This window comes from Manis pentadactyla, chromosome 8, assembly GCF_030020395.1.
Source record: "Manis pentadactyla isolate mManPen7 chromosome 8, mManPen7.hap1, whole genome shotgun sequence".
NCBI lineage: Eukaryota > Metazoa > Chordata > Mammalia > Pholidota > Manidae > Manis > Manis pentadactyla.
In genome coordinates this window covers 13,305,523-13,331,007 of record NC_080026.1, presented here as the reverse complement: position 1 = coordinate 13,331,007, position 25,485 = coordinate 13,305,523, and the positions used below count along the sequence as shown (strand labels likewise).

The window sequence follows — 25,485 nt, the reverse complement described above, 5'->3', positions numbered from 1 at the left end:
TATTATATATTCTTCTGCTTTTTCTGTGTCTACTGAAGGTGCTCATTTTTTTACATTGAGTTTATAACCTGCTACTTATACTTAAATTCTTTTTGTTTTTATTAGTTTTTCCATTAATTCTTTTAGGGGTTTTTGGATATACAATTATACCATCTGCAAACAGAAATGGTTTACCTCTTCCTTTCCAAATTTTATGCCTGGAAATTCTTTGCCTTGTCTAAAACTTCCGCAGCAACATTAGGCATCCTTATCTTTTCCTGACTTGATGGCAATGCTTCTATTGTTTCCCTATTAATAGAGTAATTGATCACAGAGAATTAGATGAATAAAAATTGCAGGAAGAAGCTGGAGGAACAGATTCTAAAAAGACTCTCTGAAAACGACTCCCAGAACAAAATCAGTGAAGACCTCCTTGAACCAGCTGGCTAGTAGCAACAGGCAGGAGGAAAAGAAAGGCACCTTTCACGCCTTTCTCCCAAATCCTCCAGGAATACATCATACTGGAGGGCCTGGGTGCATCTAGCACCCTAACAGAAAGGGATTCAGAAAATACAATTTTTAGCTTTCCAGTCTCTTCAGTATAACAAGGCACAAAAGAATGTAATTTAATGGATGTTGAATGAGCCAAACAACTCTAAAATCCCACCGATTCCTCAATCAGAGATAGTAAAAATTTGAACACATTAGTGAACTATTCTCCATTTCTATTCGAGATAAAGATGTGAGGGAATAAACTCAAGGTAAAGAATGTGATAGCAACATAAGTAAAACATTACACAGGGAAAACCTTTCCAGTTATAGAATTATGAAACCCAAGAAAGGCCACCTCAAGAGATATTAAAAAAGAGATCAAGTGATTATTTTCTTTAACAATTAAGGTATAATTTCATCTAAATAAAGAAAAAGAATTCTCCAGATTTCCCCAACTGATATAATTATTATCCAGTCTATTTTTATATTTACCAGCATATCAATTATTAGGGAAGATAAAATCGTAGCTTTTCTAAGTGAAAGACTTCAATTATCTCTATACACCAACATTTTCAATATATCTAGTTATGATAGGAATCAAACCATTACATTTAGTACAGAAAGTTCTACAAGGATCTAGTTACTTATTGATCTATTTACTATCTTCCCATTTAACAACTTGAAAATCTGCTACAAAATATCAAAATTTCCTTTTCAGAAAACTCTAGGTTTTGGCACCAGTCTTTAAAATTCTCCACTTACTCTTATCCAGAAAAACTCCAGTGGCCATGTTTGGATTACACTCCAAGCCCTTTAAAAAAAAGTATCAACAGAAGCAGCAAATAAATGGTAATTTATTGATACTGTTTAACTACTGTGTCTACTGTATGACCTGAAACAGTTAAACAAATGGAACCTTTAAAATGAGACATTTTATCCTTTTTCCTTCTAATTCATATACCTCTATCTGTTTCCTATGTTACACTATTTTATTATACTTATCACTTGGGTGTGATTAAAGTGCAGACCAGTTTTATATATGTATGTAAGTATGTACATGTTCCCTGATTTTGGTTCTAAGATAATGCACATTATACAAAAAAATTTCAAGCTCTTCCTGAAAATATTTAGGAAACCCTTAGAATGAATAAGATGTTTAGCAAACTTATTGATACTAATTACTTGTTTCTTTGTCATGCTTCATACTTGTTTATTTAAATTTTTATTAAGAATTTATACAGTGCTATTCAGTGTTATATTTTATTTATTCTAAATGATAATAGTAGACCTTTACCATATTAAATTTTTTTCATCCATATGGAAAAATGTTAAATGTACAATCATGTTAAAATCTAGTCTTTCAAGGCAAATTCATTGAGACAGAAAGTAGATTAGAGGTTACCCAGTAGCTGGGGCAAATGGGAGTTATTGCATAATGGCTACAGAGTTTCTGTTTGTGGTGATGAAAAGTTTTGGAAACAGGATGGTTGCACAACAGTGTGTATGTAGTTAATACCACTGAATTATACACTTAAAAATGGTGAAAATGGTAAAATTTGTATGTTACTGTAATTAAAAAAAATAGATGGGGAAATTTTATGTTACATACATATATATTTTAACCAGTCCATAAAAAGTGATCATTCACTTAAAGGAAGGGTTACTCCCTTGAAAATTGTTACATTTACTTAATAAGTAAGATGTAAATGTTAAATCATAGCCTCACACCTCTGTATCTGAGCTAGTAATTTTAGTTAAAGAATTTCACAGATATGTAATAATCTACAATTTATACCAGCTATGCTAAAAATTAGCATGATTTTTCCTGTTGGATAATTCATTTAAATTACAATATATATGCTAAAACTTTTTAATTTTACCTGAGTCAAAATGCTGAGGATGAAGCACAGAGCAACTAAATACCTAAGACAGACTCCTGAAAGAAAAAAGGTGTCAAAACAAAAGAAAAGAAAAAAAGGTGTCATGTCAGCCCTTATCAGACAGAAGTCCTGTACTGGGCTGAAAGGGAATCTTTAGTAGTGATATAATAAATACATACCAAAGCTCATATGATTATCAACAACCATGTGCATTTGACTGAAAAGTAGTAAGAAATAAGAAGATAGGTTTAACTCCCGATTATATACAGTTCTCCTCATGTTAGAGATAAGAAGAAAACCCTTCGTCCCTTATCTTTTTCTAAATACTCTTTAAAAGACTGTTTGCAACACAGCATAATGTTATTTTTTTATACAGCAATTCTTTAAAGATATTCTAAATGTTTTCGCTAATTGCATATAGAAGACTAAAAATTACCAATAAGCACAATTTTTAAAAATAAGCAGTTTTTAAATGTATCTTAAAAAGAAGCAAATGATCACTAACTCTTTTGTAGTATTAAAAATACGACAGAAAAAGACAGTATAATGTACCTTAACTGTTATATTTTAGTTATTACTTCATACCTATCATTAAACATGTAGTAGGACAAAATAAACCCATAAAACAATGAATATCACATATTGTGACAATAGTCATTCAAAGAAATTATGGTTTCCCAAAATACCATTTAAGCACAGATGACTGTTCTTATTTCAGAAGTTTAATTTTTCCAAAAATCCAGATTCCCAGACATAACATTTAGGAAGATAAAAACAAGATTTGTTGTTTTCTGCCCTCTTTTGAGGGAATTATCCTTGAGGCTGTGCCAAGTTACTTCAGAGCACAGGAGAACAAACACTATATTGTTCACATCCCCACCTAGTGGTCTTAAATTTCTGTTCTGCATAGTATTAAAAAATGAAAACTTAGAAAATTAAAACTCAAAAAAAATGATTCGGCAAAAATTAAAACAAACTCTCTACAACTAGGAGAGATATTATTAGATTACCTAGTTTTTTATGTACTCCAACTAGGGGATGCAATATTATGTGAGGAACTACGTGAAAGCATCAGAAAAAAGTATGGAGAATTTTCCTAGAGCACTGATTTTTACTTAATGCAAGTGTGTTAAGGCAAACACGTATTCTGAAGTAAAATGCTTACTAGGATCATTTCAGTTTGAAAAGCACAGAGCCCAAACTGCTTATTTTAAAAAATTGTGCTTATTGGTAATTTTTAGTCTTCTATATGCAATTAGCAAAAACATTTAGAATATCTTTAAAGAATTGCTTTATAACAAAACAACATTATGCTGTGTTGCAAGCAGTCTTTTACAGAGTATTTAGAAAAAGATAAAGGACGAAGAATTCCCATTCTGTAGAAAAGAACCTGATGATATGAGCAATTAAATGACTCAACCAGATAGTGATTAGAGCAATATCAACAATGCAGATGTTTTATACTCTCTCCAGTACAAAACAGAATTCAAGTCCACGAGACACTAAATACTAATCCCAACTGCTAATTCTATATATACCGGGGTTTTTTTTGTTTATAGAAATTTCTCTATGTTGTAATCCTCAGAATTTTCCTTTCACTTCATATCATAGCACACTACAACCTGAAGCTAATTCAAAGTCCTATTCTATATTCTTTCTAAACTTTGTTTAAAATTATAATATTAAATTGACTTTATTGGGGAGTAGTTCTATAATTTTAACATATATACAGATTCATGTCACTACCATCACAATCAGGATACAGAACACTTCTATTACCTCCCACCCCTAAAATCCCTTGTATTATACCTTTGTATGCATTACTACACATTACACAATCCCTAGCCCCTGGGAATGACTGCTCTTTTTTTCTATCGGTACAAAAATACTTATATAGGTAATTATACAGAATAACCTCTTGAGGATGGCCTCTTCATTTCAGCATGTTGCCTTTGAAATTCATTCAACTTTTTTCATGTATCAATAGTGCATTCCTTTTTTTATTGTTGAATAGTATTCTATAGTATATTACATGGAATGGTGTATAGTACAGTATAAAGAGAAGTACTATAGCTTGTTTATACATTCAGCCATTGAAGAACTTTTGGACTGTTTCTAGGTTGGGGTGATTGTAAACACTGTCCACAAACAGTTATGTCTAGGCTTTATCTAATTGTTAAATGTAGGTGATTTACTACTAGAAGCCTTTTGTAAGCCAGAAGCTTACACAAAGTGTATATTTATACACAAAGTGACATGAAAATATAACTTTCATAAGGGTAAGAATTTAAATACTTTCAATGCCTAAAGTACTACATCACTATTCAGGAATTAGCATTAAGAAGATAACTATTTCTACCAACATGTGGAAAAAGTGACAAAGATTGAATAATCAAACTTCTTTTAAACATGGTCATATATCATAATTTACTTAAAAATCTAGGAAGGGAATGGCAAATAATTGGGCCACTATTCCCTCTTCCTCTTTTCATGGCATACATCAATAATGAATCAAGGCACACTTTGCTGTAGAGCTTTGATGTGGCCTCAGAATGCTCAATGCATAGCTCTAGGTTGCCACTACTACACAGCAGAGTTGGGACTCCAGATGCAATCAATTTTCCATCTCTGGCTTAGGGGAAATTATACTCAATAAACTGCAATTTCTCTAAAATTATTTATCTTTAGGGAAAAAAAATAATGTTCTGCAGCATTCTTAATCCTACTACCTTACAAATGTGTGATTTTTCACAAGACAGAAGAGAAAGAATGATAGGGTAGTTCACAGCAACCATTAGTACCAAAGTAAAGTCCAAAGGCTATGGGGGAAAGGAGCCCAATCTTGGAAAAAGGAGAAAGAGGAGAAGGAAGAAAAGAGGAATGTGCGGAAGAAGAAGGGGGTTGGGAGAGAAGAAGTGACATACTATGTGTATGTCTTCACCTGGCCCCTGCTACTACATAGGCATCTGCAGCTGAGTGTGTGCATACCACCGGCTCCAGGTCCCACAGCTAATCGCCCTGGTCCTTATCTGCCAGACATGGAAGGGCCTAAGGACACCAACAGCCCTTGGTGCCACTGAAAGAGGAGGAGAAGGAGGAAGAAGCAAAAGAAGAAAGAAGAGGAGGATAGGTCATAATCTTTGAGAAATTGTTAAAATCTTATTTACTATCCACTGTATTAAGCTAATTTTTCCAGTTTTGTATCTGGCACTTATTTGATAGTGTTTGCTTTTGTGTCTTCATACTACCTACGTATTAGTCAGTGTTAAATTCTAATAGTATTAAGTGCATACTTGGTATCCCTTCCTGTATTTCAAACACATAAAAACAGCAGATAAAACTTTAAAGAGAGGTTGCGAAAAAATGGCAACATATAACTCAGTTTCTCCATCCCCCCTTTTTGGAGGACAATCAAGGATCGGACAGCTATCCATGGACAAAACCAGCTCTGAGAGACCTTTAGAGTCCACTTAGGAAGTTTTAGCAACACAGTAGAACAAAACAAAATAATCACACAAGACAACAGGAAAAAAACTTCATTTTGCTTGCACCATCCCATCCCCCAAGCTGGCACTGTTTCTGTGCTAAGAAGGAACTTCTCAAATAGAAAGAGTTCTTGCAAGGAAAGGAAGAGCAGGGTGAGCGATCAGCTTATCCAAAGTCTTGGGGCACCATATGAACGTACAACTTTGGTTTCACCACACCCAGACCAGTAGAGATGTGTAGAGACAGCTAAGTATAAGGAAGAAAAGCAGAGGCTGTTATTAGCAGAAACACAATGAGAGTGATCTAGATTCACAGAGACCTGCTCTGCAGACAAACAGCAGATTTCACACTGACAAAGCCAATGGCCAGCAAAGCCTCAAAGGACCCCCAAGCAGATTTCACCAGATTTTGCCCCACAGAAACTAGCATTTACTAATTACAGTTCACTGCAGCCTCACTGTGTATAAAACACAGCCATTTCACTGAGTCCCTGCCCATCCCTGCCAGAGCCCAGCAGCCATACTCACAGCCAGCTTGGGCTTGCAGCTGTGCAAGTGCAAGACACCAACCTAGACCCATCTGGCTGATTCCCCTTCAGCTGTGTGCCTGCATGTTACTGGCCCAATGCCTGTCAAGAGCTTCCATTACAGTGCACTTACCCAGGGGGAGGGCCCTGCAAGTTACTTACGGGACCACATCAAGCCCTGCCTCCTATCACTAGCTGGCACCATGGTGCTTACCTACAGCTAGCCCTTCCAGCTGTGCACCTGCATACTCCAAGGCTGACCCTGTCACTGGCCTCTACTGTAATTGTGCATGCCCAGGGTAAGGGTGGGCAACCACAGGAGAAAATACCAATAGTCAGAGTCTCTGCAGCTGCCAATAAGCCCATAATTGGCCCTAGGCCCCACCAGTACACAGCTGGCCCCTGCTACTACATAGGCACCTGCAGCTAAGTGGGTGCATACCACTGGCTCCAGTCCCCATCACTGACTACTCTGGTTTCCAGACCTGGAAGGGCCAATGAGGACACCAACAGCTTCCACAGTGCTCACCAAAGATCACGCAGTTGTTGATGCTATGGACCCTCTCAGCCAGAGACACTATGCCCTTGCTGAATCAGTACTGCTATATGTCCCTGTACTTGGTGCCCTGTACCACTAGAACCAAGGTCATAACACGATCCAGTGGGCCCCCCTGCCAGGTGAAAGGTTTCCCTTAATGAAGTCAGTCCATAAAGTCTGGAAGAGGTGACTGCTTCTCCAAATGTGCAGATACCTATACAAGGCTACAAGGAGCACGCAGAATCAGAGAAACATGTCTCCACTAAAAGAATAGAGCAAACTTCCAGTAACTGGACCCAAAGAAATGAAAATCCAGGAATTGCTTGATAAAAAACTCAAAATAGATCAGAAGAGGGGCGGAAGATGGCGGCGTGAGTAGAGCAGCGGAAATCTCCTCCCAAAACAACATATATCTATGAAAATATAACAAAGACAACCCTTCCTAGAATAAAGACCAGAGGACACAGGACAATATCCAGACCACATCCGCACCTGAGAGAACCCAGCGCCTCGCGAAGGGGGTAAGATACAAGCCCCGGCCCCGCGGGAGCCGAGCGCCCCTCCCCCCAGCTCCCGGCAGGAGAAGAGCAGGCAGAGCGGGAGGGAGACGGAGCCCAGGACTGCCGAACACCCAGCCCCCGCCATCCGGGCCAGAGTGCAGGGCGCTCGATACTAGGAAAACAGGGCAGCAAGAACAGTGAGCAGGCACTGGAGGCTGGGCGACAGAGGACATAAGAAAAGCGTGCGACCATTTTTTTTTTTTTTTTTTTTTTGCTTTTTTGCTGCTTTGTTTTGGCGAGCGCTTTTTGGAAGTCTTAAAGGGACAGGGACCCCAATACTAGGGAAACAGGGCAGAAAGACCGGTGAGCAGAGGCCTGAGGCTGGCACCACAGAATAAAGAAAAACGAACGACCACCTTTTTTTTTTAATTAAAAAAATTTTTTTTCTTGTTTTTTTTTGTGGTCGTTGTTTTGTTTTGGCGGGTGCTTTTTGGAAGTCTTAAAGGGGCAGGGCGGGTCACTTAATCCAGAGGTAGGGAATCCGGGATCTCTGGGCACCCTAACCCCTGGGCTGCAGGGAGCAGGGAGGCCCCTTACGGAGATAAATAGCCTCCCAGCAGCTCCTGCTCCAACGCGACTCCACCATTTTGGAGCAGCTGCCCGAGCCAGGCCACGCCCACAGCAACAGCGGAGATTAACTCCATAGCAGCCGGGCAGGAAGCAGAAGCCCTGTCTGCGCGCAGCTGCGCAGCACAAGCCACTAGAGGCCGCTGTTCTCCCAGGAGAGGAGGGCCACAAACCAACAAGAAAGGAAGTCCTTCCAGCCGTCACTCGTCCCAGTTCTGCAGACTATTCCTATCACCATGAAAAGGCAAAGCTACAGGCTGACAAAGATCACAGAGACAACACCAGAGAAGGAGACAGACCTAACCAGTCTTCCTGACAAAGAATTCAAAATAAGAATCATAAACATGCTGACAGAGATGCAGAGAAATACGCAAGAAAAATGGGATGAAGTCCGGAAAGAGATCACAGATGCCAGAAAGGAGATCGCAGAAATGAAACAAACTCTGGAAGGGTTTATAAGCAGAATGGATAGAATGCAAGAGGCCATTGATGGAATTGAAATCAGAGAACAGGAACGCATTGAAGCTGACATAGAGAGAGACAAAAGGATCTCCAGGAATGAAACAATATTAAGAGAACTGTGTGACCAATCTAAAAGGAACAATATCCGTATTATAGGGGTCCCAGAAGAAGAAGAGAGAGGCAAAGAGATGGAAAGTATCTTAGAAGAAATAATTGCTGAAAACTTCCCCACACTGGGGGAGGAAGTAATCAAACAGACCACGGAAATACACAGAACCCCCAACAGAAAGGATCCAAGAAGGGCAACACCAAGACACATAATAATTAAAATGGCAAAGATCAAGGACAAGGAAAGAGTGTTAAAGGCAGCTAGAGAGAAAAAGGTCACCTATAAAGGGAAACCCATCAGGCTAACGTCAGATTTCTCAACAGAAACCCTACAGGCCAGAAGAGAATGGCATGATATATTTAATACAATGAAACAGAAGGGCCTTGAACCAAGGATACTGTATCCAGCACGACTATCATTCAAATATGACGGTGGGATTAAACAATTCCCAGACAAACAAAAGCTGAGGGAATTTGCTTTCCACAAACCACCTCTACAGAACATCTTACATGGACTGCTCTAGATGGGAGCACTCCTAGAAGGAGCACAGCACAAAACACCCAACATATGAAGAATCGAGGAGGAGGAACAAGAAGGGAGAGAAGAAAAGAATCTCTAGACAGTGTATATAACAGCTCAATAAGCGAGCTAAGTTAGGCAGTAAGATACTATAGAGGCTAACCTTGAACCTTTGGTAACCACGAATTTAAAGCCTGCAATGGCAATAAGTACATATCTTTCAATAGTCACCCTAAATGTTAATGGGTTGAATGCACCAATCAAAAGACACAGAGTAACAGAATGGATAAAAAAGCAAGACCCATCTATATGCTGCTTACAAGAAACTCACCTCAAATCCAAAGACATGTACAGACTAAAAGTCAAGGGATGGAAAAACATATTTCAAGCAAACAACAGTGAGAAGAAAGCAGGGGTTGCAGTACTAATATCAGACAAAATAGACTTCAAAACAAAGAAAGTAACAAGAGATAAAGAAGGACACTACATAATGATAAAGGGCTCAGTCAAACAAGAGGATATAACCATTCTAAATATATATGCACCCAACACAGGAGCACCAGCATATGTGAAACAAATACTAACAGAACTAAAGGGGGATATAGACTGCAATGCATTCATTCTAGGAGACTTCAACACACCACTCACCACAAAGGATAGATCCACTGGGCAGAAAATAAGTAAGGACACGGAAGCACTGAACAACACAGTAGAGCAGATGGACCTAATAGACATCTATAGAACTCTACATCCAAAAGCAGCGGGATATACATTCTTCTCAAGTGCACATGGAACATTCTCCAGAATAGACCACATACTAGGCCACAAAAAGAGCCTCAGAAAATTCCAAAAGATTGAAATCCTACCAACCAACTTTTCAGACCACAAAGGCATAAAACTAGAAATAAACTGTACAAAGAAAGCAAAGAGGCTCACAAACACATGGAGGCTTAACAACACGCTCCTAAATAATCAATGGATCAATGACCAAATCAAAATGGAGATCCAGCAATATATGGAAACAAATGACAACAACAACACTAAGCCCCAACTTCTGTGGGACACAGCAAAAGCAGTCTTAAGAGAAAAGTATATAGCAATCCAAGCATATTTAAAAAAGGAAGAGCAATCCCAAATGAATGGTCTAATGTCACAATTATCGAAATTGGAAAAAGAAGAACAGATGAGGCCTAAGGTCAGCAGAAGGAGGGACATAATAAAGATCAGAGAAGAAATAAATAAAATTGAGAAGAATAAAACAATAGCAAAAATCAATGAAACCAAGAGCTGGTTCTTCGAGAAAATAAACAAAATAGATAAGCCTCTAGCCAGACTTATTAAGAAGAAAAGAGAGTCAACACAAATCAACAGTATCAGAAACGAGAAAGGAAAAATCACGACGGACCCCACGGAAATGCAAAGAATTATTGGAGAATACTATGAAAACCTATATGCTAACAAGCTGGGAAACCTAGGAGAAATGGACAACGTCCTAGAAAAATATAACCTTCCAAGATTGACCCAGGAAGAAACAGAAAATCTAAACAGACCAATTACCAGCAACGAAATTGAAGAGGTAATCAAAAAACTACCAAAGAACAAAACCCCCGGGCCAGATGGATTTACCTCGGAATTTTATCAGACATACAGGGAAGACATAATACCCATTCTCTTTAAAGTTTTCCAAAAAATAGAGGAGGAGGGGATACTCCCAAACTCATTCTATGAAGCTAACATCACCCTAATACCAAAACCAGGCAAAGACACCACCAAAAAAGAAAACTACAGACCAATATCCCTGATGAACGTAGATGCAAAAATACTCAACAAAATATTAGCAAACCGAATTCAAAAATACATCAAAAGGATCACACACTATGACCAAGTGGGATTCATTCCAGGGATGCAAGGATGGTACAACATTCGAAAGTCCATCAACATCATCCACCACATCAACAAAAAGAAAGACAAAAACCACATGATCATCTCCATAGATGCTGAAAAAGCATTTGACAAAGTTCAACATCCATTCATGTTAAAAACTCTCAGCAAAATGGGAATAGAGGGCAAGTACCTCAACATAATAAAGGCCATCTATGATAAACCCACAGCCAACATTATATTGAACAGCGAGAAGCTGAAAGCATTTCCTCTGAGATCGGGAACTAGACAGGGATGCCCACTCTCTCCACTGTTATTTAACATAGTACTGGAGGTCCTAGCCACGGCAATCAGACAAAATAAAGAAATACAAGGAATCCAGATTGGTAAAGAAGAAGTTAAACTGTCACTATTTGCAGATGACATGATACTGTACATAAAAAACCCTAAAGACTCCACCCCAAAACTACTAGAACTGATATCGGAATACAGCAAAGTTGCAGGATACAAAATCAACACACAGAAATCTGTGGCTTTCCTATATACTAACAATGAACCAACAGAAAGAGAAATCAGGAAAACAACTCCATTCACAATTGCATCAAAAAAAATAAAATACCTAGGAATAAACCTAACCAAAGAAGTGAAAGACTTATACTCTGAAAACTACAAGTCACTCTTAAGAGAAATTAAAGGGGACACTAACAGATGGAAACTCATCCCATGCTCGTGGCTAGGAAGAATTAATATCGTCAAAATGGCCTTCCTGCCCAAAGCAATATACAGATTTGATGCAATACCTATGAAACTACCAGCAACATTCTTCAATGAACTGGAACAAATAATTCAAAAATTCATATGGAAACACCAAAGACCCCGAATAGCCAAAGCAATCCTGAGAAAGAAGAATAAAGTAGGGGGGATCTCACTCCCCAACTTCAAGCTCTACGATAAAGCCATAGTAATCAAGACAATTTGGTACTGGCACAAGAGCAGAGCCACAGACCAATGGAACAGACTAGAGAATCCAGACATTAACCCAGACATATATGGTCAATTAATATTTGATAAAGGAGCCATGGACATACAATGGCCAAATGACAGTCTCTTCAACAGGTGGTGCTGGCAAAACTGGACAGCTACATGTAGGAGAATGAAACTGGACCATTGTCTAACCCCATATACAAAAGTAAACTCAAAATGGATCAAAGACCTGAATGTAAGCCATGAAACCATTAAACTCTTGGAAGAAAACATAGGCACAAACCTCTTAGACATAAACATGAGTGACCTCTTCTTGAACATATCTCCCCGGGCAAGGAAAACAACAGCAAAAATGAGTAAGTGGGACTATATTAAGCTGAAAAGCTTCTGTACAGCAAAAGACACCATCAATAGAACAAGAAGGATCCCTACAGTATGGGAGAATATATTTGAAAATGACACATCCGATAAAGGCTTGACGTCCAGAATATACAAGGAGCTCTCACGCCTCAACAAACAAAAAACAAATAACCCAATTAAAAAATGGGCAGAGGAACTGAACAGACAGTTCTCCAAAAAAGAAATACAGATGGCCAACAGACACATGAAAAGATGCTCCACATCGCTAATTATCAGAGAAATGCAAATTAAAACTACAATGAGGTATCACCTCACACCAGTAAGGATGGCTGCCATCCAAAAGACAAACAACAACAAATGTTGGCGAGGCTGTGGAGAAAGGGGAACCCTCCTACACTGCTGGTGGGAATGTAAGATAGTTCAACCATTGTGGAAAGCAGTATGGAGGTACATCAAAATGCTCAAAACAGACTTACCATTTGACCCAGGAATTCCACTCCTAGGAATTTACCCTAAGAACGCAGCAATCAAGTTTGAGAAAGACAGATGCACCCCTATGTTTACTGCAGCACTATTTACAATAGCCAAGAATTGGAAGCAACCTAAATGTCCATCAATAGATGAATGGATAAAGAAGATGTGGTACATATACACAATGGAATACTACTCAGCTATAAGAAAAGGGCAAATCCAATCATTTGCAGCAACATGGATGGAGCTGGAGGGTATTATGCTCAGTGAAACAAGCCAAGCGGAGAAAGAGAAATACCAAATGATTTCACTTATCTGTGGAATATAAGAACAAAGGAAAAACTGAAGGAACAAAACAGCAGCAGAATCACAGAACTCAAGAATGGACTAACAGTTACCAAAGGGAAAGGGACTGGGGAGGATGGGTGGGTAGGGAGGGATAAGGGGGGGAGAAGTAGGGGGGTATTAAGATTAACATGCATGGGGGGGTAGGAGAAAAGGGAGGGCTGCACAACACAGAGAAGGCAAGTAGTGATTCTACAACATTTTGCTATGCTGATGGACAGTGACTGTAAAGGGGTTTATAGGGGAGACCTGGTATAGGGGAGAGCCTAGTAAACATAATATTCGTCATGTAAGTGTAGATTAGTGATAGCAAAAAAAAAAAAAAGGGCAGTTCCTGTGTGGTAACCTCCAACGAGTTCTACACAAGGGTATAAAGGGCATATAAAAGTGTAGGCAAACGGTCTGTTTGTGTTTATACAGAGGATCAAAGCCTAATTGGGCTACCCCGAAAATGAACTAAGATACGATATGAAAAAGAACTTCCAACATCTGCACTCTCTGGAAGACTCATGCCAGAAGATGATCATCAAAAAACCCCAACAAAGATCCACGCACTGCTACAGCTGTAGATGCACTCATCCCACCAGTTCCTGGACTTGCCATGGGAATGAGGAAGGAGATATCTAAGCTGGCCTGTGCATACAGTAAAACAACAAATTTGACTGGATCTATACTGTTGGAACTCAACCAAGAATTTGGAGAAGTGCAAATTGTAGCGCTCCAAACTCTTACAACTACAGACTATTTACTGTTAAAAGAACATATGGCATGTGAACAGTCCCCAGGAATGGGTTGTTTTAATTTGTCTGATTTCTCTCAGACTGTTCAAGTTCAGTTGGACAATATCCACCATATCATAGATAAGTTTTCACAAATGCCTAAGGTGCCTAACTGGTTTTCTTGGTTTCACTGCAGATGGCTGGTAATTACAGATATGCTTTGGTTATGTAACTATACTCCTATTATGTTAATGTGTGTGCGCAATTTAAGTAGTAGCTTAAAACCTATATATGCTGAAGTTACTCTACAAGAAGATTTGTCAAAGAAATAATCAATCTTCCCATGTTTTCTTCCGCCTGCTACTTCTATAGCTTTTCTTCTTCCTTCCTAATTACAACCCTTAAATAGAATTCGTGCCTCATATCAAATTTACCGAGTATCATAATTCTTCCAAGTGGTAAAGATACCTCAAGACAAATGCTGGGCATAGAAGCCACAGGGCATAAATATGCAAAGAAGTAAAAAGCTAACTTTTTCAAACAATAAGGCTTCTCTCTCACTTACCAACTTCACATTTCCCTGTATGGCCCCGGAAGATGACTGGTTAGCCAGAGACGGGTAAGATTCCTCAAGGGAGGAACAACCTAAGACAGGCACAGTCGCAGGGGGGCCATCAGGTGAGAAATTGGGGATCAACAGAGGTGAGGCTTAGAACCTCACCCCCCCGTTCTGAGAGAAATCTTCTGCATATGTGGATGTTTTATGGCCCTTGTCTAGCTTGGATTAACACATAGTCTACAGGCACACACCTGATCATCTACATGTGCTCTCTTACAACACTAAACTATGTTTTCTACCTTTATCTTGTATCTACCTACCACTTCAGCATTTTATTAAAAATAATAATAATAAAGAGAGAAATGTGGTATCCACATATAAATCAAGTATAAAAACCAAATGAGTATTCATATTTGACCTGACTGTTTATAGTTCATAATGCATGAGCAAAACCGAAAGTTTCTGTGATGACTGCCCTTGTACTGTTCACTATGTAACTTATTCACTATGTAAGAATTTGTTCTACATGTAAAAACTTGTTTGTTATGCCTCAGAAGATTGGAGACTGACAAAAATTAGGCTTGGGGTGGAATAATGATTGTGCATTGAGCATTGACTCCCCTATACAGAATTTTATTGTCGTTAACAACCATTTGATCAATAAATATGAGAGATGCCCTCACAAAAAAAAAAAAAAAAAAGAAGGACAGACTTCCAATGGTAAAACAAATTAGTAACCGGGATGTAATGTATAGCATAAGGAATATAGTCAAGATATTGTAACAGCCTTGTAGAGTGATAGCTGGAACCTAGAATTATGTATATAAATGTTCTACCACTGTGTTGTACACTTGAAACTCATGTAATGCAATACTGTGTGTCAACTATCCTTCAATAAAAAATAATTATTTAAAAAAAAAAAAAAACTCAAAATAATTGCTCTACAGATGCTCAGAGATCTATAAGAGCACACAAACAATTTCAAAACATCTGGAAAACAACAGAAGAACAAGATGGGAAACTCAAAAAAGAGACAGAAAACAAAAAGCCAAACAAAAATTTTGTAGCTGAAGAATAGTGACTAAACTCTGTACAGAAGAGAGTTTCAACAGTAAACTTGAAATAAGTAAGACTTGAAGAGGTATCTAGAAGACATCAATTCAAATTATCGAATCATAGGAGACAAATGAAGAAAGAATGAAAGTAAAGAAGAAAGCCAGTGGTACTTACAGGACACCATTAAGTGAAATAATGTATGTATGTATCACTAGAGTCCTAGAAGGTGAAGAGAGAGAAAACAGGGCAGAAAGTTTATTTAAAGAAATAAAGGATGAGAATTTCCCAAATCAGGGGAGACACTTGGGTACCCAAGTTCATGATGCTAAAAGGTTCTCAAAATTTCAATATGAAACAATCTTCTCCAAGACACATGATAATAAACCTGTCTAAAACCAAAGACAAAGAAATAATTTTTTTTTTGAAATAGACTTTATTTTTTAGAGTGGTTTCAGATTCACAGAAAATTGAGTGGAAAATACAGAGAATTCCCATATACCCCTTGTCCTCCACCCCCAGCTCTGCCCAGAGAGTCCCACATAATCAACATGCCCAACCAGAGTGGTACATCTTTTACAACTGGTGAACCTACATTAACATATTATCACCCAGAATACATAGTTTATATTAGGGTTCACTCTTAGTATTCATTCTACGAGTTTTCATGAATGTAAAATGAAATGCATCCATCATAACAGTATCCATACAGAGTAGTTTCATTGATCTAAAACTTTGTGCACCTATTCATCCCTCCCTGTAACCTCTGATCGTTTTTTTTTTACAAAGAAAGAATTTTAAAAGCAGTAAGAGAAAAAAAAATTTCATACAAGGAAACCCCATAAAGCTATCAATGGATTTCTCAGCAGAGACTCTGTAGGCCAGAAGACAATGGAATGATACCTTCAAGGTGCTAAAAGAAAGAAACTGCTAACCAAGAAACTTTACGCAGTAAACCCGTCCTTTAGGATTGAAGATGAAATAAAGCCTTTCCCTAGTAAACAAAAGCTGAGGGAATTCATCATGAATAAACCTGCGTTTTAAGAAATGCTGGAAGGAGTTCTCAAGAAAAAAAAAAGGATGTTAACTAAAAAACATAGAACATGTAAAACACTTTGGTAAAAGAAAGAAAGAATAGAGCCAGATTCAGAATACTCCAATACTGTAATCTTGTGATGTATTAACTGCCTAACCCTAGTATAAAGGTTATAGATATTACAAAAGTAATTACTTTTAATATAAAAGTATTAAAAACTGCTATAGCTTCAACAATTCATTAAGTGATACACAATATAAAATGATGTAAATGGTGACATCAAAAACAAGAGGGAGGGGCACTATTTGTAATAGCCAAGATACGGAAGCAACCTAAGTGTCCATCAGTAGATGAAAGGGTAAAGAAGATATAGTACATATGCACACTAGAATATTATTCAGCCATAAGAAGAAAACAAATCCTACCATTTGTAACAACATGGATGGAGCTAGAGGGTATAATACTCAGTGAACTAAGTCAGGTGGAGAAAGATAAGTCCCAAATGACTTCCCTCAACTGTGGTGTATAACAACAAGGCAAAACTGAAGGAACAAAACAGCAGCAGACTCACAGAACCCAAGAATGGACTAGCGGTTACCAAAGGGAAAGAGGTTGGGAAGGGTGTGTGGGGAGGGAGGGAGAAGGGGATTATGGGGTATTATGATGAACACACATAATATAGGGGGGGCACAGGGAAGGCAGTATGGCACAGAGAAGACAAGTAGTAACTCTATAGCACCTTACTATGATGATGGCAGCGACTGTAATGGGGTATGGGAGAGACTTGATAATAGGAGGGAATGTAGTAACCATAATGTTGCTCATGTGAAACCTTCATAAGATTGTATATCAATAACACCTTAATTAAAAAAAATAAACACTAAAAAGAAAAATAAAAAACAAGAGGGAGGGAATAAAAGGGTAGAGTTTCTTTGTATGAAACTGAAGTTAGATTGTTATCAGTGTAAAATAGACTGTATATTTACCAGATATATATGTGTGTATATATAGTATATATATGATGTTTTATGTAAGCTTCATGGTAACCACAAAGAAAAAAACTTATAGTTGACATGCAAAAAGATCAAAAGTAGGGAATCAAATCATAGCACTACAGAAAATCACTAATCCACAATGGCACAAAGGTAGGAGCAAGAAAGGAGAAAAGGAATAATGAAACTATAAAACAGCCAGGTATCTACTAATAAGATGGCATTAATAAGTCCTCATCTATCAGTAACTACCCTAACTATAAATGGATTGAATTCTCCAATCAAAAGGCACAAAGTGGCTGGATGAATTAAAAAACAAGACCCAACTATGTGCTGCCTTCAAGAGAGTTCAGTTTTAAGGACACACACAGGCTTAAAATAAAGGGATGGCCAAAGATACCTCTATGCAAATGGAAAGCAAAAGAGAGCACGGGTAGCTATACTGATATTAGACAAAATAGACTTTAAGCCAAAAATGGTAACAAGAGACAAGATGCTATTATATAATGATGACAATTCACCAAGAAGAGCTAAAATCTTAATTATATGTGTGTGTACTCAACACTGGAGCACCTAAATATATTAAGCAAATGCTAACAGATTTGAAGGTAGAAAGAGACAATACCGTAATAGCAGGGGACTTCAATGCCCCAACTTTAGCATAGTTAGATCATCCAGATAGAAAATCAATAAGGAAATGTTGGACTTAAACATACTTTAGACCCAATGAAACTAACAGACATATGCAGAAAACTCCATCCACTAGCAGTAGAATATACATCCTTCACAAGCCTACAAGGAACACTTTCCAGAATACACTGTATGGTAGGTCACAAAATAACTCTTAGAAAATTTAGTAAGATTGAAATCATATACTAAGTTCCTTTCCTGACCACAATGGTACAGAACTAGAGATCAGTAGCCAGAGGAAGGGTAGAAAACTCACAGATATGTGGAGATTAAACAACATGCTCCTGAATAACCAATGGGTCAAAAAATAAAATGAAAGGGAAATCAAGAAATATCTTGAAACAAATAAAAATGTAAGTGCAACATATCAAAATCTATGGATGCTGCAGAAGCAGTTCTAAAAGGGAAATTTAAAAACACCTATATTAAAAAAACAAGAAAAATCTAAAAAAAAAAAAAGCCTCACTTTACACCTCAAGGAGCTAGAAAAAGAACTAAGCTCAAAGTTAACAGAAGGAAGGAAAAACAAAGACCACAGGGGAAGGAGATGAAATAGAGACCAGAAAAACAATAGAAAAGATCAATGAAACTGAGAGCTGGTGTTTGAAAAGATGAATAAAATTGACAAACCTTTAGCTAGACTAACACAGAGTATGGAGAAAAGGGAACATTAGTACACTATTGATGGGGATGTAAATTGGTACAGGTACTATGGAAATCAGTATGGAGGTTCCTCAGAAAATTAAAAATAGAATCACTATATGATCCAGAAATTCCACTTCTGGTATACACTTTTAAGACAATGAAAATAGGATCTTAAATAGATACTGCACTCCCATGCTCACTTAAGTATTATTTATAATAGCCAAGATAAAGCAACTTGGGGCCTTAGAAACACAAATTTACAGTTCTGCCTGTCAGAATCTTAAATGAGTTGATCAGGGCTAAAATCAAGGGGGTAACGATAACAGGTCTGGTTCCTTCTGGGGCTTTCCAGGAAGAATCTGTTTCTAGAGCCTGCCAGTATTCCTTAGTTTCTGCCCACATTATTCAATCTCTGCTTTGCTGTCCCATTACCACCTTCTCTTGCCTCTTATAAAAATTCCTGTGATTACATTTAGGGTTCACCCAGATAATACAAGATAATCACCCCACCTCAAGATCTTTAATTTAATCACATCTGCAAGTCCCTTTTGCCATATAAGGTAACTTTTCAGGTTCTACAAATTAGAATGTAGATATGAGGGTGGGGGAGAGGTTTTTCAGTCAACGATAGTAATCAACTCTGTCACCGAGCTGTTGGCAACCACTGCTGTGCTAGTTCTGTACACATAGTTTTATCTTTTCCAAAATGTCATATAAATGCAGTTATTACAGTATGTAGCCTTCGGAGTCTGATTTCTTTAACTTTGCAGAATGCATGTGAGATTCATCCATGTCACTGCATTTATCAGTAGTTCATTCCTTTGTATTGCTGAGAAGTACTCCATTGCATGCATGTTATCACACTTTGTTTATCCATTTACAAGCTGAAGGATACTTGTGTTGTTTCCAGTTTTTGACAAGTATGAATAAAGCTGCTTATAAGCACTGATGTGCTGTTTTTTTTGCATGAACATAGTTTTCCTTTGCCAGGTTCCATGGTAAGTGCATGTTTAACCTTATACAAAACTGCCAAACAGCGTTCCAATGTGCCTGTACCCTATATTTTTTGAGGCACATAGTATCCACTACACAAACAAAGAAAAAGTGTGTGTAAAGAAAAACTGGAGGAGACAGTTTTTGGTGAAACAACACTATTTACCAAAATAATAGGATGAATTCTCAATACATAAAGACATAGCAACAAAAATAAGTATGCATTTAAGAAGCAGGATTGGCAGTTCTACATACCTAGTTGATAGTTCTATGTATCTAATAACTCTTGAAATTACTTAGAGAATAATGGGAGAGCAATACTGAACAGATAATTGCTGAAAACTTTCCAGAATTGAGGATATATTTAAATCCAGATTGATATGCACAAGCAGGATAAATAGTCACAGACACATGATAATGAAAATGTGGATATTAAGGAGAAAGATAAAATTTTAAGTCTGCAAGGATAAACATATTAACTAAGAAAATGAAAACTTAAGACTTATCGCAGGCATCTCACCAATAACAGCAGAAGACAGACAATAAAAAAAAAATTAAAAACCACACTTTTTATGTGAAATATTGGGAGTAGAAATATTCAGAATTCAGATTTTATGGGGGAAGAAGGATGTTAGAAAATTAATATGGTCCATCTACTGTATTAATATATAGCACCCCTGGGAGCACATTTAGCCAGCTCTAAGGAGTAAGGATTAAGTAGCAAGATGAAAGGAAGGGAGTTGGTATCGGGCTCCAGAAGCTCCCACAAAGATGTGAAGAGGTAGGGACATTATGGTAGAGGAAATCTAACAGAACTGTATTAACTTTGCAAGCTGCAAATGGCATCAGCACATCTGAATGATTTTGTTAATTCCTTTCTTTGTACTGTTTGTGCAGAAACAAAGTTTCAGACCTTTGCTCCAAAAGCCCCTCTCCTGCCAAAATCCCTCTATGCCCCAGAAGTCCACTCTTAAGTGGTTTTGGTCTACAGTTCTAGAACCATATTTATTCTTCAAATATTTTTTTTGACCTAGACTCAAAGTAGTATTTCACAACCTAGAAATCACTTGCTGACACCAAAACACTTGATATAAATGTTTCAATAACAGTAATTACACTTATTATGTGCCAAAAACACACATTTTCTGTTCTCAAGCATGCTGATTGTGACTAAATTGATTTCATGACATATCAAATGGTAGCATCCTGCAGGTTGACAAAGATCTAGAAATGTTCTGTACATGTATAAATATCATTTTTATATAAAAATGGTATTAGATCATACAAATTGTATGTTATATTGTAACTGTCTTAATTCACATTTCTTTTTACATTATTTGTTAGTGTAATCTAAATGTCACTAAGAGTTAAAGTGTAACTATATCCTCATTTATACACTACTTATTCTTTTTTAAAATTCATTCTTACATTCTGGAAGAAATAATTTACTTTCTAAAATAATTTCCTAAGATACAGAAGCATCTGGTATAGTAGTACCCCTTTGATTTATATGTCATAAATCAAACAGGTATTTTTAAAATTGTCCCTAAGAAATGCTACATTTTCATATACAGAATTTCCTGTCAAACAGGACCAGCTGTCCACATGCTTAGTTGCTAAGTGGAATTTGAGGGTGAGGTATCATTTTTTGAAAGAGTTATGAGTAATGTCAAGATCTCCTTCCTTTATGTCCCTATTATGCCCTTTTATGTATACATGTTGAACTAGACTGCCTGCTTATTAGTTTTGTTATGCAAAGCTTTATGAATTTAATCATAGACCTCCATACTTCTCATAAGAGGGAAATATGACAAGGTATTTCTACTGTATTTAAAGGATGCAAATAACATATACAAAAATGTACTGCTAAGGTTGTAATATAATTTTATTAACAATCACCAGATACCATGTAAAATATAAATATAATTTTTATTTAGAAAGAATAAGCATCTATGAACTTTAAAATGTAACATCTAATAACTGCTATAATAGTTTAGCTATGGTAGAGGGCTTAATAGCAAATAGATATACACTTTAAAACTTTCAAGTCAAATTTTTTTTTCTTAAATGATTTCAGACTTACAGAAAAGTTATAAAATAGTACAAACCACTCAGTGCCAAGATCTTGGTTTCTAAATATCATTTTCCAATAAAAGGAATAAGAACTCTGGAGAAATAGCCAGTTGTAGGGCTGGAGCAGGGAAACAAGACAAGTCAAAAGCATTTTGTAGTACCAGAAATGTAGCAAGGAAATGCTACAAACCAAAAGGATGGGGATATGTCAAAAGGCTATAGGAGTCTACCAGAACTACTAAGGGTCAAAGCTACAACTATTTTAAGGACAAAATAAATAATGTATTAGCTTACAACCCAAAGAATAAAATAAATATACATTAATCCATACAAATATACATAAATAAGAAAGAAGAACCAACTTTTCACTACAGAGGAATCCAAATAATCTATATAGAAACTATCTTATCCAGGAGGTGAAGCTTTACCTGGCCCTCCTGCCCCCAGCCTTTGAGAGAGAGCTGGATTCATGACTCCCTTGCAGACAGACTAGGAAACAGTGAAACTCTGCAGAGGACAAACCGGGCAGATGCTGCCTTAACCAAGATAAAAAAATTTACTATACCAGCAATACCCTGTTGATAGGTACCTACTCCCTAATATGATGTGATGAGAAGGGTACTTTACCTCTGTAGTATTCTTTCTAATCAAACATTTCCCCAGTTTAATCCTGAGAAATACTTGAAACAAACCAAAATTGAGGGACATACTAGAAATATTTCACCAGTACTCCTTGGAACTGTTCAAGTAATGAAAAATAAGGAAAGACCGAGAAACTGTCACAGACCAGAGGAGATTAGAGAGAGATGATGAATGTACGCAATGTGGTATCCTGGATTGGATCTTGATAAGAAAAGGAACATTAAAGGAAAATTAGTAAAATGCAATGAAACTCTGGAGTTTAGATGAACACCCATGGGAAATGGGTGAAATGTGAATAAAATCTGGGATTTAGTTAACACTAATATACCAATGTTGGCTTCTTATTTGAAATATGTACCATAGTAATTTTAAATGACATCAGAGGAAACTGAAATTAGGTGAGGGCTGTATTACCTTTACAACTTTTATGTAAACCTTATTCTAAAATGAAAAGTTAAAAAAATCATGAAGAATTTCCAAATATACTTTACTCAGATTCCCCAAACTTAACATTTTACCACATTTGCTTTATCATTCTCTTTGCCCTCCCTCTACAGTTTTTTTCTTAATTTGATAACAAGCTGCAGACTCCATTCCCTTTCACTGCTAAATATTTCAATGTATTTCCTTAAAAAATACATTGATCAAAATAAGGAAATTACCATTAACACAGTACTAATCAACCTAACCGACCTTCACATTTTGCCAGTTGTTCTACTAATGTCCTCTATTACAAAAACAGAATAAAATGGTAAAATAAAAATAAAAATAAAAATAATTGTTTCTGTCTTAGCCTATCGTCTATCCCAGGGTCATACATTGTATTTAATTGTCATATCTCTTTAGTCTTCTTTGATCTAGAACAAGTTCCTCATTCTTTTTTTTTTTCGACCTTGACATTTTTGAAGACTATAGGCCATTTATTTTGTGAAATGTCCTTCAATTTGGGTTTGACTGATGTTTCTTCGTGTTTAAATTCCGATTATGTATTTCTGCCGAAATACCACAGAAGCAATGTTGTACTCATCTCAGTGTGTCCTATCTGGATGCATGATGTCTATATGTCCCATTACTAATAACATTAACTTTGAAAACTTGGCAATTTTGGTGTTTCCACTGTAATAATAGTATATTATCCACTAGTGATTAGTAAGTATCTTGGGGGGAGATATTTTGACAGTGTAAAAACAACAACTGTAGAAAAGATATTTTGAGACTGTAAAAAAACTCCTAGTCATCAACTCTTTATACAATAGTTGTAGGATCCATTGATGATTTTCAGTGTTTTACTTTTTCTCAATAGTTTTTGTACACTTCTTATTAGCTTTATTACTAAATATTTTACTTTTTTGCTGTTATTTAATTGGGATTTTCCTACCATATAATCTTTAACTAGCAAATGTTTGTACATGTAAGGGATACTGAGTTCTGACTTAATTTTATAACCTGCCAATAACTGAATTATTTTATTGAGTTAGTTTTATTATTGGTTTTCTAGAACAGAAGGGCACAAACCTTTTCTGTAAAATGTAAGATATAATATTTTCAGGATTATGGGCCAGGTCATTTCTATCTCCACTAACCAATTCTGCCAGTTAGGGCAACAGTAGTCACAGGCAATCCACAAACGAAATGATATGACCAGATTTGGTTCCCAGGCTATCTTGCTGATCCCTGCTCTAGATATACTATCTTATCATCAGCATATAGACAGTTTCTTATTTTCCAATTGTTATGCCTCTACTGATTGCTCTTATTTAACTGCACTGCCTAATATCTCCAGTAAAATGTTGAATAGCAGTGGAGTTACTGGATATCCTTGCCTCGTTACTGATGGTAGTACTGAAAATGGTCCTAGTGTTTCCCATTAAGTAACATGATGTTAAGAAAATATGCATCAATTCCTATTTTGTTAAGTACTTTAGGTATCAATTTTTGTTGCAGGTCATTTCAGCATCTATATACAACATGATTTGTCTCCTTACATTCGCTGAATTGTGTTTTGTATTAACAGATTTCCTAAAATTGAACCAACCTTGTATTCTTAAGTAACTCCCACATGGTCATAGGTATATTATTTTCTTAATATGGTATTGAAATTTTTGAGCTAATATTTTATTCATAACTTTGTAGTAGTATTTAAAATAGATACTGGTCTCTAATTTCCTTCTTTATGTACTGTCTTGAGGAATTGGTATTATCCACTTTCAATGCTCTGTAACAATTTATAGAGAATTGAGACTATCTGGTCTTTGAATGTTTCATTAAATATCCTTGTGGAGCCATCTGGGCCTAGTAGTTATTTATAAGATAGTCTCTTGATATCTTTCTCTGTATCTTCTACAAAAATTGAATATCTCAAATAATGTAGTCAATTTTGATAAAATATATTTACCTTGGAAATTATCTTTTCCATTTAAGTTTTCAATTGTATTTGCAGAGAGGTTTGCAAAGTAGGTTCTTGTAGTATCTTTAAAAATTAAGATACAACACACAAACCATAAAATTCACCTTTTCACAAGTGTTATGGGCTGAACTGTTCTCCCCTCCCCAATTCATGTGTTTAAGTTCCAGCTTTTAGTACCTCAGAATGTTACTGTATTTGGAGACAGGGCCTTTAAGGAAGTAAAATTTCTGTAAAATGTCAGATACTTAGATGGGCGTTAATCCAATATGACTGTGCCCATCAGAAGAGATTAGGACACAGGAAACACACAGACCAAGGGGCAACCACAGGACACAGTGAGAACACAGCTATCTATAAGCCAAGAAGAGAAACTTTAGAATGAAATCAACCTTGCTAACACATTGCTTTCAAGACCTCTAGTCTCCAGAACTGTGAGAAATAAATTCTGTTAAGTCATCCAATCTGTGGTATTTGCTATGTAGTCCTAGTAAACTAATGCATAAAATACATAATTCAG

The 25,485-nt window shown here is 36.7% G+C and overlaps 1 protein-coding gene across 23 annotated transcripts in view; it reads right to left on the bottom strand.

Moving 5' to 3' along the window:
• The window catches only part of BAZ2B (bromodomain adjacent to zinc finger domain 2B), a 350,617-nt gene that overhangs the window by 305,761 nt on the left and 19,371 nt on the right, over window positions 1–25,485 (bottom strand). Inside the window, exons 3-4 of one of the 23 annotated variants that reach the window (XM_057505503.1) lie at window positions 2,352–2,404; window positions 1,234–1,282 (exon numbers count right to left, since the gene is read on the bottom strand). The exons of 21 other annotated variants lie outside the window; for them this stretch is intronic. The gene's annotated coding sequence lies outside the window, so the exon portion shown is untranslated. The remainder of the gene's footprint in view (window positions 1–1,233; window positions 1,283–2,351; window positions 2,405–25,485) is intronic. One more of the 23 variants, XM_057505506.1, reaches the window with a different exon arrangement.